This window comes from Chanodichthys erythropterus, chromosome 17, assembly GCF_024489055.1.
Source record: "Chanodichthys erythropterus isolate Z2021 chromosome 17, ASM2448905v1, whole genome shotgun sequence".
NCBI lineage: Eukaryota > Metazoa > Chordata > Actinopteri > Cypriniformes > Xenocyprididae > Chanodichthys > Chanodichthys erythropterus.
Genome location: NC_090237.1, coordinates 20719092 through 20733138, shown reverse-complemented (window position 1 = coordinate 20733138; position 14047 = coordinate 20719092). Strand labels below are relative to the sequence as shown.

Below are 14047 nucleotides of genomic sequence, written 5' to 3'. Positions count from 1 at the left end.
CTCTGCAGTTCTTTGTTTGGAGAGTGATTCAGAATTACTCAAATCAAAAGTTTTTTTATAAGCTGGAATAAGTCCACAAAGAGTTTACAATATCAAACTTTTTTTTAAAGCCAACTTTATAATTCTTTGAGGTCAGATTGTTCTGCTGTATGAGGTTCTGTTTCAAGGCAACATATTATAAGGCAATATATATAATATTAATAAAGTGACTTGAACTATATTTGCTATGAAACAATACGTACAATACATAGGATGTACCAATCTAATCTCATGAGAAAACGTAAATATTTTAGGTTTAATTTGTATTTGTAAAATTTGATTCAATTGATACAATTTTTAGAAAAAAAGCATGAAGGGCCACCAATAAACCAAACCCTTAATGGGGAGTAAGCAGATGAAAACACATAAATGGTCGTACACCGCCAAACTATTTTACCAAAATGTAAAATAGTTAGGAATTGCCATGAGAGTGTGTTGCTAAGTACATAAAGTAACTCCACTGAGACACATCCCAAAAAGTCCTCCATTCAGGATATGTGCCTCTTCTTTTACACCAAAAACAATCATTTCCAAACTCATAAATTAATTTTGTGCTCCTGAATTTAGTAGAAATTAAGTTGTTGTCCTATTATGAATCAGATTGTAACACTGCCCTACAAAGGTAAAACACATTGCCCACACAAACATTTCAGTAAATAAAAATATGTTCAAAAGTAGTTTTTTTTATTACATTTTGATTGTTTAGAAATCAAATTTCATTTCTGTCTCTGCCTTTGTAGGACAGAACACTCCATGAAACATTTCACCTCACAAAATGTAAACTTCTCTCATTTTAAAGGAGAAAATCTTGTGTCAGATTCTTTTCTGGCACGCTCCTTATTTCAAATTGGGTATACGGTGGAAATTCAGTGATCCAGAAGAACACTGCGATATTCACTCATGAACTGCACTGCAAATCCACTCACAACATGTATTGCACAAGAGTAAAAAAAACATTATCTGAGAATATACAGTCTCATAACAACTTTCATTAGTTTCTATTTCAGGGAAAATGCCAATGCAAGATATTCCTGAGAATTCTCCTCAGAAGTAGGAATGTTATAGTTGTTGTGGTCAGGATCAGTCTGGCATTTACAGTGAAATACAAAGGAAGACGATCAAAATAGCACCATGGTTCGATCCAGGAATAAATACTGATGCCAGTATCCAGTGAGAGCAACGTGAACATTAATATTTAAAGACAATAAAAAAATTTAAGGAACATAAATTCTTTAGGCCAGTAGAAGGAAGGAGATTTGAAAACAGGGTGAATAATCAAATGAGACAATTCTGTCTTTCCAAGAACTGTCATGACAAACAGACAATTCTGCAAACCAAGCCACCAAATCATGAATTTGATACATTTCAAAACAAGCAAGCTGGCAGACAAAACTACTATACGCATGCTCTAAAGAATAATCAATGATAATTTGAGAATCCGAGCTCTTGACTGAGTGAGCAGCACCGACTGCTTTCCCTTTAGAGCGGAAAATGTTCACATGAACACACACTCAGTCCTATTAATTATAACGATTATGACGAAGTGTTGAAAAACTTTAGCACTGTGTATTTTTCTGCCCCTGCTGTGGTGCCAAGGCCATCCCCTTTTAACTCAGCTCATATTAAATGGGTTCATATTTGCACACAAAAATTGCAATCATAAAGTTTACATTCATTTCATTTTCATTTTTATTCAAATTTTTCAATTTCGCATCCCTTGTAATTATTCACACATATTTTTTTTAATTAATAACGCATTTAGATACATCTATATTGTTCTACAAACTTTTTTCTAAATGATCCATTTCAATGTAACGGAAATGCAGACATGCACAGAGGTGGGAAGTCAAGGGTTCAGAGAGTAAAAGTCCTGCCATATTTTTATTCCACCCACTGAAGCATTAATGAGATAAATAAGTGTTTAATTGAGTGATGATTGACCAATATTGACACCTGATGATAACAAGCAGAATCACCAAAGGAGAAAATCACTATTTTTAAGTTACCATCATCGAGGTCAGGGTTTGTTTTACTTGAGCTCTTGACCCTTGACTTTGTAATAATAGATTTTGATTGGGCAGTTTTAATTACATTAAAACCAACCAGACAAGCAAATTTAAAAGATGATCAGGTGGTGTTGATTGTTATCACGTAATTATTATTTGCTCTGAATCACTGAATTCATTTAGAGCCCAATCTTAGTTAGATTTACAGTATTGATTACAGCAGCACTGTGATTCTACAGCAGAACATCAACTTTATCAATACAAAATATATTTTTTTAAAAGTTCTAATTAAATAAAAAAAGCTTCATGTAAACACACAGACATCAAGAATCAGTCTGTGAATCTCAACAGTGGTGAGAGTAATAAAGCATGTTGCAATGCATTCTGGGTGCGACAAATCAAAATTCATCCATGCCTCCCATCATGCATTGCTGCATGAATAAATAATGAGCCGAATTGTCTTAGTAATTTTCTTTATTCTCACTATTTAAATTTTGCTGTTTTTCTGTGACTTTTTACAAGCTCTAAATGAGCTCAGATCAAATAATGATTATGTGAAAACATAACCAACAACACCATCTGATAATTTTTTTTAACTTTGCTTGTCTGGTTGGTTTTAATGTAGTTAAAACTGCCCAAACAAGATCTAATATTACAAAGTCAAGGGTCAAGAGCTCAAGTAAAACAAACCCTGACCTCGATGATGGTAACTTAAAATAGTGATTTTCTCCTTTGGTGATTCTGCTTGTCTTCAATAATGGTCAATCATCACTCAATTATTTATCTCATTAACGCTTCAGTGGCTGGAATAAAAATATGGCAGGACTTTTACTCTCTGACTTTTACTCTCACATTGTCTAATATTCCAATAAAGTATATATTTTGTGCACTAAACTGTGATTAAGTTCAATATCTGTCATTTATATCATTATGTACAAGTACTTAGTCACGGGGAGCAGCATTTTCTGAAAAACAGCCAGGAATAAGAGCATGAGCCCTAGAGTGTCAAAAATGTAATGAAATACTGAAAAATGATTATTTTTTTATTTAGCAATTATCTATCACATTACAATTTAGATCAATTCTAACCCTGGTCACACTCTTCTAAGACTAGCTATAAAAGATAACTTCACATATATGATCATTACTATGTTTTACATTCCAGATGTTATAAAATGATAAGTTGCATTAGTTATTTGTAATGCTTTAATTTAAATATCACATTTTATTGCTATAACTCAAGTCTTCTCTTCTTTAGATTCATCTAAAAATTGAGAAAGTGACTCTATTTAGCCAATTTGAAAATCACATTACAATAGGCTACATTTAATACAATATATTAGGCCTAATGGACAATAGATGGAACAGTGTTTAAAAGATTCGCTGCTGAGACATCGTGGGCTTTTCTCAAGACTCTCCCACGTGCTTTAGTTTCACTTGCACGCCGTTAATTGATTTTAAGCTCAAACAGACATTAATGAGCTGAACGCCAAACAAAATAGATGATGCTATTATGAACATCTTTGATATAAAAATGTCATCAAGAATAAGAGCACGTTAAGTCAATACGTCAAACAATGGAAGTTCTTCTGTGATTAATAATACTTAATAATCTGCTAAATACCAGAACATTGATAGAATTAGACCGATAGTGAGCAGTCACGTCAAGCATATTGACAGCCTAAATTCATTTGCAAGTGAAAAGCGCGTGTCCTGGTCAGGAACCATAAGCACAAAAGCATGAGAATCAATTTAGCTATCCATATGCAGGTAATTTTTTATCTCTCAGGTTAAAACAAAGTCTTTTTAAATAGCCTACTTCAAACTAAGCATATAGTTACAGAACAAATAATTATAGTAGCCTATATATACACTCATAACACAATTGTAGCAATAATATTAAATATTCAACGACCTACCGTTCAGAGAAACATGTTTTGGATAATAAATGTTCTTTAAATTCCTTTGGTCGTGTTGAAATGGTGCTGTTAGCCAATCCAATTTCCTTAGTAAATGAGAAAAGTTGTTTCGCTCGGCTTCTGGGCGAAATCAATCTTTCAATAAGTCAAAAGTCAGAAGAAATCAAACCGCGCTTCCTCACGTCCATCACACAGACCGTCTGTGAGCGCGTGTGGATGCGCGTCACCTATAAAACACTGCGAGACAGAAGGGTGTTCTTTTTCTTTAAAGGGGCAGGAACCTAAATAACGTCATAATTTATGAGAAATTAACCTTTATTTTATACCATAAACTAAATCGACCATTAAACCGAATTAAATCGTGTGGAGGCTACTGAAATGGCACTGAAATGTTTGCTTGCATTGTTAGAAAACTTTCCTCACAATGGTTGTGCCTTCTGCTTGCTCATCATGCCAAAATAGGTAATCATCTATCATTAGCTATCAATAGCAGCATTCCTGCTGCCTTTTGCAAAACCCAGTGTTAATATTTAGCCTTTGCATTCATGTAAATCACAAATGACCCACTTTCCACCAGGCTAAATGTTTTTGTTATACATTTACATTAGCAACTGAAAATCTGCACTGGGATTTCATTTTAATCCACAGCACAATTACTGGTGAATTTGGCATGAATGTGTCAGCCTTTATTTTACTTTCCTATTTTAAACAGTATCAGTTTAGTCACTAATGGTATAGAAGGTTTGGTATTCTAACCTGTAATCCTGCCTTTTCACACCCAAAACAATTGCACCAGTAAAGATGGCAGATTAAAAGACATTACTAAGCAGAGTGATATGAACCAAACCCAGTATGACTCAAACGAATACTTGCCGAGTTGGAATGTGCATCTGTATTAATAATTCCCATTCTAATTCATGATAAGATAAACCAAACATTGTTTAATATACTCTCTCTGATAATACATGATGCATTCACAGAGTGTTTAATCACAGTTTCGTGCAAAAGGTCAAGCTCCAGAACTTAACCGATTAGCTTAATTTATGAAATTTTACAATGAAAATATTTTCAGTATTTTACACTTAGAAAAAAAGGGGGTAACAAACAAACTAGAATACAGTCAATCGAACTACCGAATACAGTCAATCAGTCTAATCAAGGAAAATGACGAATATTCAAATCTACAGGTGCGAGAAATTATTTACTACATGTGCCTGGGAGATTTAACACCATAAACACACAAAAATGTTCCTTCCTGACAGAGAGTGCATGGGTGCGCACTTCCAAAATATTACGTAATCTACAAAGGGCTGTATATTACATAATATTCTGTCTAAATTAAAATGGGTAATGAACCTATGCACTAAACTCTATTCAATAGGGTAGAATACCATTTCGGTTTTCCTTAATATCTAACACATCAGCAACACAAAGACATCATATAGTCATTATACATCTAGCAGCCTTACAAATTTCAAAGCAGAAGCCTTTTCAAAAACAGGAGAGAACCAGTTTCATTATAGGTTTAGCCTCAATAATAACTTAATAAATACAAAAACCATTCAAATATAATTCATTTGTTCAGATATCTTTGTTTCAACCATGCCAAAGAATGTTTGATGGATACACTGTCCACCACATAACAATACAGTTTAATCTACTCATATTTGGCCTATGAAAACAACCGATTACACTTAAATGTCACAAAATGAATTGTAAGTAAAGCAAGAGGTCAGTATGCAGAACCACGTTTTGATTGGCATGCATCATCACAGTCCCACTATGATGGCTTTTTATTATCTCTTAAAATTCCATGAAATTGCATCAGGATACTGAAAGATTTCAAATACAGTAGATTCCATTGAGGATTATAATCATACTGTATGTAGCTGTAATAAAATCATGACAGCACCAGACAATAATTTTAAGACACTTTTACCATTATCAGTAGGTTTCATCCAGACCAATATTACTTAGTTCTGCTTCAGTGGCCACTCAATATGAAGAAAAATAGATTGCATTTAATTATCTGGTTTCACAATAAGCTAAATCATCAAAACAGTTCAGCTGAGGGGGATAGGTTTTTAAAACAATGTGTGATGGGGACATGATCTGCAGAACATTATACAGTATGTGCTGTGAAAAGCTGAACAGTGACATTCAGTTTTTTCATATATTATTTTCAGTTTGTATAATGTACTCAAGGTCAAACGGTTTACTTTCTACAGTAAGTTGAGCTAGATCATAAAGATGGCAAAGATGACTAAATTGATTTTAAAGTCACAGGTACTGGAAGTGGTTAATGAGTAATTCAGGATCTCAGGATCTTCAAATCATTTACTTTGTTTAATGTTAATCTACACGTTAAATATAGATTAACAGGCCAAACAGTTGCCAATTCTGGAAAATTATAGTATACATTTCTTAAACCACCTGCTCTGATGTCCTTAAAATAATAGTTAGAATAAAAAATAAACCAAAACAAAAAAAGGTCAGACAAGTTTGAAGTGGCACAAGTGTGGGTGAATAACCAAATGTTCATTAGTGAACAATCAACATAGTAGTGTCCTAGAAAAGTCAGAAGTAGCAAATCTAAAGTTGCAGGGTAAAGAGACTGAATAGTCTGGGATAAAAGTGGACCAATAACTTATGGCTATCCATAAAACAGTGTATCGGCGTGTTCACATCAAAATCTATAGTGATGAAGCTCTGTTAAATCTAGGCAATGTTTTTCAGAAACACTTTTTGTTATACTGGTAGAAACTCGCTTCACATCCTGATAGCAATCAATACTAGAAGTGGTCTATTTATTTAAAAATGTACATATATATTTTCTGTGGAAGTCTCAGGACCAAAAAATGTTCATCAGCCCCAAAATGAATCTGCAGCAGTGAGGTGGTAGAAGTCAGAGTTGTTTACGTTCATTATTATTGTAATGTTATTGTGCTTTGATGCATAATTTAACAGCGTCTCTCATGATGCTTTGCATACTCTGCTCTGGTTGTGCGCGTTCATGTGTTTTGGAGGAGGCGTGACTTTGCAGGCGCTCTGAAGGGAAGGTGGGATATGCTTTCACAGCTTGCTATTGCTAGCCTCTCCAAAATTACCATAACCAACCTTTAAAGGTGCCACAGAACGCTTTTTCACAAGATGTAATATAAGTCTAAGATGTCCCCTGAATGTGTCTGTTTCAGCTCAAAATACCCCATAGATTTTTTTTTTTATTAAGTTTTCTAACTGCCTTTTTTGGGGCATAATTAAATATGCGCAGATTCAGCGTGCTTCCCCTTTAAATGCTCGCGCTCCCCTCCTCCAAGCTCGCGACTCTATAATACATTGCATAAACAAAGTTCACACAGCTAATATAACCCTCAAAATGGACCTTTACAAAGTGTTCGTCATGCAGCATACCTGATTATGTAAGTATAGTATTTATTTGGATGTTTACATTTGATTCTGAATGACGCTGTGCTTCATGGCTAACGGCTAATGCTACACTGTTGGAGAGATTTATAAAGAATGAAGTTGTGTTTATGAATTATACAGACTGCAAGTGTTTAAAAATGAAAATAGCGACGGCTCTTGTCTCCGTGAATACAGTAATAAACGATGGTAACTTTAACCACATTTAACAGTGCATTAGCAACATGCTAACGAATCATTTAGAAAGACAATTTGCAAATATCACTAAAAATATCATGATATCGATCATGTCAGTTATTATTGCTCCATCTGCCATTTTTGGCTTTTGTTTTTGCTTGCTTACCTGCATAAAGTCTGATGATTCAGCTGTGCACATTCAGACATTAATATTGGTCTAATGCCTTGAACACGGGCTGGCATATGCAAATATTGGGGGCGTAGCCTACATATTAATGATCCTGACTGTTGTCACAGTCGGTGTTATGTTGAAATTCGCCTGTTCTTCGAAGGTCTTTTAAACAAATGAGATTTACATAAGAAGGAGGAAACAATGCTGTTTGAGACTCACTATATGTAATTTCCATGTACTGAATTCTAATTATTTAAATATGCCGAGGTATATTCAATTTTCAATTCTACCTTTAAATGCACAAGGGCACGCAAACAAGTAATTGTTCCTGGCTGGTTTAAAATGAGATGGTGCTCATCGACTGTCACATTCTATGAGGATGTGAGCACAGTATACAGACTGGCTTTATGACAATAACCGCATTGGCAAAGTGTTTATCTTCACTCATATCCATTATTTAAATGAGAGACATTTGTGGAGCATGTTTATGCAGTGAAGCTCCGAGTGCAATGACTTTATCCTTTATCTGTATATAGAAACACTAAGGCAGGGGTTCCCAGTGATGGAGATCTACCTTCTTGCAAAGTTCAGCTCCAACCCTGATCAACGCACATCTGAACCAGCTAATTAAAGTGCCCCTATTATGGATTTTTGAAAATTACCTTTCATGTAGTGAAAACATCCTGCAAAGTTTTAAATCTGAAAGTGCACCATATAAAGTTATTGTTTCTCAAAAGCACAGCTTGCAGGTCTTCAGCTAGCCAGCTAACAGCAATATGTGTTCGCTTGCAATTGTCTAGAAATGTGTCAAATGTTTGTTGTTGTTATTACTTGGAGTTATGATAAAGAATAGAGCAATATGTTGATGTACAACTGACTGCAGTGCTTTATCAATATGTTTCTGCATTGGGCTAATGCATATACCATGACTGTTTGGGTGTTTACCACCGAGCTGTGGGCTAGGTGCTCTAACATAAACATATACAACTTATTATGACAAGCCGGGCGTTCCATGTCCGACATGCGTTGCACGTAGTATACCAATCACATCTGACTGGGTCATCTGACCAATCACCGCAGGGTCATCTGACCAATCACCGCAGATTAGCGCCATGCAAAGGAGGGGTTTGGAAAAAGAATAGTTTTGGAGTCGTTAAGCAAAAAATGCATATTATAAGACAATGAAAGTGTTTTTTGCCCATGCATGCATGTAAACCTGTTGTTGCACTTGATAATTACAGACAGGTGTGTTTGATTGGTGTTGGATCTGGTCCACTTCTTTCCTGGACTGTAACAAAGCACATATCAGTTACATCATGGTGTCTTATGGATAGATGTTATTTGCAGTTCTTATCGGTAAGAGCAAAGTAAATACAGCAATACCCCATATGTTGTCCATTTACATTTTTACAACATGTTTAAGAGGTGTAAATAAAGATGAAAGGCATTTTCCACCACTTAAACACGTTGTTTTCAAAGTAAGTGCAGCAGAGAAGAACATTGGGTGTTGAGAGGGAAAAAAACAAATCTGCAGTCTAAAGGACAAAGAAATGGACAATGTATCACTTGTGGGCTACTCATCAGGAGGAGTTTGTGCAGATACAAACAAACACATACACATATCCTGTTTGATGATCAATAAAGAAGCATTGACAAAACTAACCTTAGAGGGATGGTTCATATTAGTGTTTCAGTTCTGATTATACACAATTGTACACCAATGGAGAGTAACAGTAATCGCCTACTTTTTAGTGATCTTGCTTTCAGAAGTATTTTCCCATTCATTTTCTTCCCTGGGATTTCAAAATGTTCTTCAATAAAGAGAACTCAGCCATGAACGAAGCCAATCAGCTACTTGGTAAATTACAAAAACTATCATTTGAAGTAAAGAAAAAAAGAAAAGACAATTTGTGTGACAATTTACTGGTGGCTTCAGCTGAAGCATATAGACGAACACTCTCTGAGCATGCAGAATCTTAAAAAAAAAATAAATCTCAATGTAGAAAATGAATGGGAGTTTTACCTGCTGTTGCGCTCTGTAGACACAAGCCACACGATCCATCAGAAATAAAGCATGAGAAAAAGCTATTTTTCCAAATATATCCTTGACTTATTGTAGACGTTGCTGGTGTTGGTGAAAAGCATGAGTTCCAGGCACAGGTGCTTGTCTCCAACAGTTAAAATCTACTTTACACTGGCTGACACTTTCTACTGAGGCTGCCAAGTAGCAGCAGAGCTTTGAGAGGATATGAACTAACAAGACAAAATAACATTTCTTCAAGATAGTTGAGAGTTGGTCTTAGCAGCTCTATCTTATTGCTAAATATTCTGCTATACGAAGGCATTCCAATGCAGCCTGCAGGTCTGTGACGACAGTGGCCAAGTTGGCCAAGTGACAAACCTATTTCTAGCATTTAAAAAAGGCAAGAATTATATCTGATGCTGTTCACTTTATTTAAACAACTTATTTTGATTCAACACCATTGTATTAGGTTTCTGGTTCAAATTCAGTTGCTTCATGTTAAATTAAGTTGAAACGATTACTTTTTGACTTAACTTGATGTTTTCATATTGGAATAACATGTTTCAATCAAGTAACCCAACCAGGACTCAATAAAACAGAATTTTCACTTCCTATCATGCTTTGCATAGGGGCTGAACTAGGAGTGTAAATGTTGAAATAAAGTGTTATTTTAAGCAGTTATTAGGAAGATGAGACTTTTTAATGTTTACTGTTCTATTATGTTGGTATTTATAAGTTTCTGTTAATTAATAATTTTAGGGTTACCATTGTGGTGAATTGTTGCACTTATGCTTGGGTTGAGGACCTGCTAACAAACCCTCAAATTACTTTAATAAGTAATCAATGTGGTAGTTGTTACGGTATGCTGGTGTAGAGATGAGGCAGATCACGGATTTCCACAAATAGACAATACTTTAATGAACATAGGCAAGGAGACATCAAACATACGCTTAACACAACAGAGAACGGACAAGGAGTGAAGGGAGTGAGTGCAATATATAGGAGTGCTAACAATAGAGTCCAGGTGCAGGTGATGAGTGATGATGAGGAACTGACGAGGGAAGTGTGTGCAGGTGAGGAGAACAGGAGGATTCTGGGAAATGGAGTCCAGGGAAACAAGGGATCTGTAACAGTACCTCCCCCTCCCGGTAGGCGCGTCCTCGCGCCGTAGATGTAACAACCGGGAGGGGGGCGGGCGCCCTGGAGACCTCAAACCGGAGCAGGGGGAGGAGTAGACTGGAGTGGAGGTCTCCAGGGCAGGTCCAAAAACCATGGCGGGTCAGGAGCCGTGGGCAGCCATGGTGGATCAGGAGCCGAAGGCGGCCATGGAGGGTCAGGGGCCGAAGGTGACCCTGGCGGGTCAGGAGCCGTGGGCAGCCATGGCGGGTCAGGTGCAGCGGGCAGCCATGGCGGGTCAGGTGCAGCGGGCAGACATGCAGCGGGCAGACATGGCGGGTCAGGTGCAGCGGGCAGACATGGCGGGTCAGGTGCAGCGGGCCGCCATGGCGGGTCAGGAGCTGACGTCCTCACGCCGTCAAGCCCAGTCGGCGCAGAAGGACCGGCGGGAGATGGCGGAATCCATGGCTCCGCCGACCGAAGCGCAGCCGGGGCTCCAGAAGGCCGCAGTTGAACACAGACGACAGACAACAAAGTGAACACCAGGGGGAGTGAGGAAGCCAACTGGAAACGAGGGATGGAGGGACGGAGCGGAGACGGAGGAGTGCAGTCCAGAGGGGAGGGCAGGCTGACGAGGGACCAAGGTGTGAACGGGGGCAGGATGGAGACTTGTGAGGCTGGAGGACTGATGGGCAACGGTGGAGCAGAGGGAGGTTGGAGCCAGGGTGTAGGTAATCGCCCAGAGGTCCGAGGTGGAGATCTGGGCGAGGGGGCTTGAGGTGGAGGTTCAGTACAAACACAAATGGATGGAGGTGGGAGAGGGAGGCAGGGAGGGGAAACAGTCTTTGGGCTGGAGGGTTCAAAAACACAGTTCATAGGAGCAGTTGGTTCGGTGGCGGCGGCGGCTGGAGCGGCTGGCTCGGCGGTGGCGGCTGGAGCTGAGGGCTCGTAGGCGGCGGCTGGAGCTGAGGGCTACTGCTTGCTCGGCGGCGGAGACTGGAGATGCTGCTTGCTCGGCGGCGGAGACTGGAGATGCTGCTTGCTCGGCGGCGGAGACTGGAGATGCTGCTTGCTCGGCGGCGGAGACTGGAGATGCTGCTTGCTCGGCGGCGGAGACGGGCGCTGCTGCTTGCTCGGCGGCGGAGACTGGCGCTGCTGCTTGCTCGGCGGCGGAGACTGGCGCTGCTGCTTGCTCGGCGGCGGAGACTGGCGCTGCTGCTTGCTCGGCGGCGGAGACTGGCGCTGCTGCATGCTCGGCGGCGGAGACTGGCGCTGCTGCATGCTCGGCGGCGGAGACTGGCGCTGCTGCTTGCTCGGCGGCGGAGACTGGCGCTGCTGCTTGCTCGGCGGCGGAGACTGGCGCTGCTGCTTGCTCGGCGGCGGAGACTGGCGCTGCTGCTTGCTCGGCGGCGGAGACTGGCGCTGCTGCTTGCTCGGCGGCGGAGACTGGCGCTGCTGCTTGCTCGGCGGCGGAGACTGGCGCTGCTGCTTGCTCGGCGGCGGAGACTGGCGCTGCTGCTTGCTCGGCGGCGGAGACTGGCGCTGCTGCTTGCTCGGCGGCGGAGACTGGCGCTGCTGCTTGCTCGGCGGCGGAGACTGGCGCTGCTGCTTGCTCGGCGGCGGAGACTGGCGCTGCTGCTTGCTCGGCGGCGGAGACTGGCGCTGCTGCTTGCTCGGCGGCGGAGACTGGCGCTGCTGCTTGCTCGGCGGCGGAGACTGGCGCTGCTGCTTGCTCGGCGGCGGAGACTGGCGCTGCTGCTTGCTCGGCGGCGGAGACTGGCGCTGCTGCTTGCTCGGCGGCGGAGACTGGCGCTGCTGCTTGCTCGGCGGCGGAGACTGGCGCTGCTGCTTGCTCGGCGGCGGAGACTGGCGCTGCTGCTTGCTCGGCGGCGGAGACTGGCGCTGCTTGCTCGGCGGCGGAGACTGGCGCTGCTTGCTCGGCGGCGGAGACTGGCGCTGCTTGCTCGGCGGAGACTGGAGAACTTGGCTCGGAGGAGACTGGAGAACTTGGCTCGGAGGAGACTGGAGAACTTGGCTCGGAGGAGACTGGAGAACTTGGCTCGGAGGAGACTGGAGAACTTGGCTCGGAGGAGACTGGAGAACTTGGCTCGGCGGAGACTGGGGAACTTGGCTCGGCGGAGACTGGGGAACTTGGCTCGGCGGAGACTGGGGAACTTGGCTCGGCGGAGACTGGGGAACTTGGCTCGGCGGAGACTGGAGAACTTGGCTCGGAGGAGACTGGGGTTGAGGGCCATTTCATCCCCTCAAATACAATTAAAATCCCCACAGGCACTGGAGCTGGCTCTGTGGGGACTGGAGCTGGCTCTGGAGATACTGGAGCTGGCTCTGGAGATACTGGAGCGGGCTCTGGAGATACTGGAGCGGGCTCTGGAGATACTGGAGCGGGCTCTGGAGATACTGGAGCGGGCTCTGGAGATACTGGAGCGGGCTCTGGAGATACTGGAGCGGGCTCTGGAGATACTGGAGCGGGCTCTGGAGATACTGGAGCGGGCTCTGGAGATACTGGAGCGGGCTCTGGAGACACTGGAGCGGGCTCTGGAGACACTGGAGCGGGCTCTGGAGACATTGGGGCCGCTTTCTTCCTCCTCCTCCGCTTACTGGGCCCAGTAGCGGAATATGGGTCCAGCCTGAGGCAGGCAGGGAGTTCGCTGGAAAGGTGTGCGGAGGAAGCCGGAGGTTGACTGACTGGCCCGGCCAACCGTGTTTCTGGATGGACCGGACGACAACACTGATCCTGAACCTCTTCCACAAAGAATTTGGAGCCATTTAACCACAAAATTAAATTGATAGTTTCGCTTAAGGAGAAACAAAAAACAGGTTCATCAAAACGGATAGTGTCGTCATCCAATCCATCCAAAAACAGGGAGATCAAAACTGCTTCAGGCCAGTCAGACAAATAAGCAAGCTCAACGAACTCCTCCACATACCTCTCCAGCGAACGTCCTACCTGCAGGAGCCCGATAAGGCGATCGCTGGCTGTCAGGGTGAGAGGCGTTGGAGGAGCTGGATCCAGGGAGCTGGGGAAAGTCTCCATTTTTTTTTCCTGTAAAAATCCAACGTTTTTGGTCCGTTCTTCTGTTACGGTATGCTGGTGTAGAGATGAGGCAGATCACGGATTTCCACAAATAGACAATACTTTAATGAACATAGG

The 14047-nt window shown here is 41.7% G+C and overlaps 1 protein-coding gene across 3 annotated transcripts in view; it reads right to left on the bottom strand.

Moving 5' to 3' along the window:
- Positions 1 to 4146, bottom strand: part of gipr (gastric inhibitory polypeptide receptor) — a 30098-nt gene extending 25952 nt beyond the window's left edge. For 2 of the 3 annotated variants that reach the window (XM_067365943.1, XM_067365945.1), the window contains exon 1: positions 3965 to 4146. The gene's annotated coding sequence lies outside the window, so the exon portion shown is untranslated. The remainder of the gene's footprint in view (positions 1 to 3964) is intronic. The other variant, XM_067365944.1, reaches the window with a different exon arrangement.
- Between the last annotated feature and the right edge of the window lie 9901 nt (positions 4147 to 14047).